Source organism: Pan troglodytes, chromosome 4 (genome assembly GCF_028858775.2).
Source record: "Pan troglodytes isolate AG18354 chromosome 4, NHGRI_mPanTro3-v2.0_pri, whole genome shotgun sequence".
In the NCBI taxonomy this organism is placed as follows: domain Eukaryota; kingdom Metazoa; phylum Chordata; class Mammalia; order Primates; family Hominidae; genus Pan; species Pan troglodytes.
The window spans coordinates 155,139,028-155,142,514 of record NC_072402.2 but is presented as its reverse complement, the minus strand read 5'-3'; the positions used below and the strand labels follow the sequence as shown (position 1 = coordinate 155,142,514).

Genomic DNA, 3,487 nt, shown 5'->3' with positions numbered 1-3,487 from the left:
CTGTTCAGCTCCTCCTTGTGCTATAAAACGGAGTCAGCACTGAACCTGGAGTGGTACAGTCCTCAAACCCTCACTGCATTCAAACTTGACTGCTTTTGTTCCAAGAACATAGGGTGAGAGATTCGGAGTATTTCCCTCTGGTCTGACCTTTTTCTTCCTCGCTTTATTGAAGTATGACTGACAAATGAAAGTTATATATATTTAAAATGTACAACATAATGATTTGATATAGGTGTACGTCGTGAATGATAACGACGATTAAGCTAATTAATACATCTATCACCTCACTTAGTTATATTGTGCGTGTGTGTGCATACATGCGTGTATGTTGAGAACACTTTAAATAGTGGCTTCTCTTAGTGGCCTGACTTTTTAAATCACAAGAGAGGATGTTTCGGATTGTAGTTGCCAGAGCTGAGCCCAGATCCTGAGAGACAGATGCACATGTATGTTCTTTAATACATTTATTTTTGTATGTGTTTGTCATTTGTGGAACCTCTAAATTTTAGGGTCAGGGCAGGGGCCTCCTTTTCAGGGGTTAAGGGCAATATGGAGTTTATCCTATGCTTCAAGATGGGCCTTTTCAGAGTCAGGAGAATCTCATGTTTTAGGGCAGTGGCACGAGATGAAGGAGGCTAGGATCCACTGCAGGGACTTTCACAACCTCACTGGGCCTCAGGCTCCCCATCTGTTCTAAAAGGGGGCTGGGCCTCAAAAGGGCTGGCATCAGAGCATCTCGCCAGTGTAGACATAAAGGGCCCCATTGAACTGCAGGCTTCTCGGCTGCTGTCCTGACAAAGCCCTTTTCTCCTCTAGCCACAATGGCCCTGTCAGGCAGGTAGCAGGGCCTGCAGCTTTGTCTCCCCAGAAAAGAACAACAGGGTTCACTGTCTGTTCCAGGCTCAGTCTCCCTGAGGAGGGTGGGTGGCTTACGAAGGGTCTAACAAGCCAGGGACAGATGGGTTCTGCCCTTAGCCAGCCAGCGACTGGTGACCCAGCCGCAGCTCTTTCAGTCAGTTATTCTGGGATGAGTAGGAAAACAAATTCACCAAAACCCAATTTTTTAAAAACTTGACTTTTCCAAGTGCATGTCCAGATGTTTTAGGTTACAGAGCTGTGCCGTCCAATATGGCAGCTACCAGCTGCATGTGGCTTTTGACAACTTGATGAGCCGCTAATCTGAATCGTGATGTGCTGTAAGTAGAAAACAGGCTCAGTTAGCATTTTGGACTAGATCGTTCTGTGTTGCTGGAGGCTGTCCTGTGCTCGTAGAATGTTTAGCAGCACCCCTGGCCTCTACCCTCTGGATGCCAGCAGCGCACACACCCCTGCACCCCGACACCCACCCCGGTTTTGACAATCAAAAACACCCCCAGACAATTGCCAAAATCACGCTGGGTTGAGAACCACTCAGATTTCAAAAACTTAGTAAGGAAAAAAAAGGAAAATCTCATTAATGATTTTTAAATATTGATTACATGTTAAAATGATAATATTTTGGATGCATTGGGCTAAGTAAAAACATTATTAAATTATTTTTCCTATTCTTTTCACTCTTTATAAAGTGGCTACTAAACTGTTTAAAATTACATATGTAGCTCATGTTATGTTTCTTTTGGGCAGTGCTGTTAAAGGAAGAAACTGAGTGCCAGAGAGGGAAAGTGACCAACAGAAGGTCACAGAGCAACAGAGAGGCAGTCCGGGCCCCAGTCAGGTTTTCAGACTGGCACCTGTAGGATAAATGCACCTGGTAGCAATAACTTAAGCATACGCTTACAATGAGCCTGTACAGCAGACACACCTGAATGTCTGTTCTAAGCTCGGGAATCTGGGAGTAGCCAACCTGGAGACTCGTTTCTTGTCTATGAGGAACATCTGAGCCCCTTGCCTGTCCCATGGTATATGGGCTGTACAGAAGATCCAAGCCCTGAGGTTTGAGTTGGATGAAGGTTGCCAGGTGGAGGTCGTTAAGGGGAGGGTGTTAAGTGAAGATGGAATATAAACTGCATGTGGTTTGCAAGTGGTTGTGGTTTTCCTGCCCAGCCCTTCACCACTGGGTTATCTTGTCCAGCCCACCGCGGCCGGACTGTAGGTAAAGAGGACATCATGTCTAGCCTGTCACCAGTGGACCTTTTCTGTAGGTAAAGATGATGTGGTGTCCTTACCTGTCCTAGCCTGTCGTCAGTGGGCGGGTTTTCCTGTCCAGCTCACCACCACTGGACTTTCTTCCCTGTATGTAAGCTGCCAATTAAACCCCACCTCTCATTTGCTGGCTCTGGGTCTCTTCTTCAGCCCCTTGAATCTGGTGCCTTCCCTATTGAGGTGAATAGGAGTTTGGCACAATAGCACTCCAGAACAACTCTGCTGCTCTATACAGCTTCACAATGGAAAAGAAATCCAGAAATCAGTGCATTGCGTCTTTCCAGTGTGCTATGGTCAAAGAGCACTACAGCAGGAATAGAGAGGAGAGACATTACGTCTGTGGCTCACATTATGTTTAATCTTCATTTAATCTTTGCAACAACCCTAGTAAGAGACTTTGTTGTTAAGTCTGTTTTCCAGATGAGGAAACTGAAGTCCTGTGAGGACTCTTAGCCTGCAAGTTGAGAAACTAAGAATCAAACCCAAATACTCCTTTCAATACTACACATACTGCCGTGCAGTCCTAGGTCTAGTGAGACCTGGACAGGTCTCACCTCTTCTCCTTACATCCAACCTGGATAAGAGGACCGCGAAAGATATAGTCTGAAGTCCTTCCCAGCCCTGCCGAGCTGGTCTTCTGGGTAGGGTGGGGAAAGACAGATGGTTGTCACCTCCTTCAGGCTGACAGGGAGTCATGGAATCTGGATGGTCAGCATGCAGAGGCTGGCCCACCCCTTTTCAGGTGTGTCCCTGGGATGGCTGCTGTCCTCATAAATAGCTTTGCTGACATCAGAAATAAGGCTTGGAATGGACAAGTGTATTTTTGCTCTGGTTCTAAGAAGAGCACCATGCCCAACGATGGGATCCACTGGCATCGATAATGATTACTAACCCACCACTCTACCGAGTTCTGTGTGCTAAGCACTTAGCAGATATTACCTCCTGTGCTCTTACAATTCCTTACTCTGGTACCACTTTAAATCCCATCTTACAGATGAAGAAACTGAGGCTCAGAGACGTGAAGTGACTTTCATAAGGTCACACACAGTGACAGAGAATTTCAAACTGGGATTGTGCATTCCCACAGCAGTTCCTTTAACTAAGGCACTGGTTTGATGAGGCTACTGGTTGAAGGATTAGTCTCCTTCCTGACCCTCCTCTGTATGGGAAGACTGGGGCCAGCCAGACACAACATGGGGCAACTATATAACCTTCTCGTCGGCCCTTAGCCAGAGTCAGAGTTGAAAAGGCTCACCTAATCCAACCCCCTTGGTTTGAAGTTGTGGGGAAACTGAGATACAGAGAGGGGCAAGGTTATGTCCAACAACACTCAGCTAATTTGTGG

The 3,487-nt window shown here is 46.4% G+C and overlaps 1 long non-coding RNA gene across 1 annotated transcript; it reads right to left on the bottom strand.

Annotated features, from left to right (window-relative positions):
• Positions 1–447: 447 nt before the first annotated feature.
• LOC107974912 (uncharacterized) lies at positions 448–2,888 on the bottom strand. The gene is made up of 2 exons (XR_001718008.4): positions 2,697–2,888; positions 448–1,194 (listed from the first exon to the last, which is right to left on the bottom strand). It is a non-coding gene; the product is annotated as an uncharacterized LOC107974912 (long non-coding RNA).
• Between the last annotated feature and the right edge of the window lie 599 nt (positions 2,889–3,487).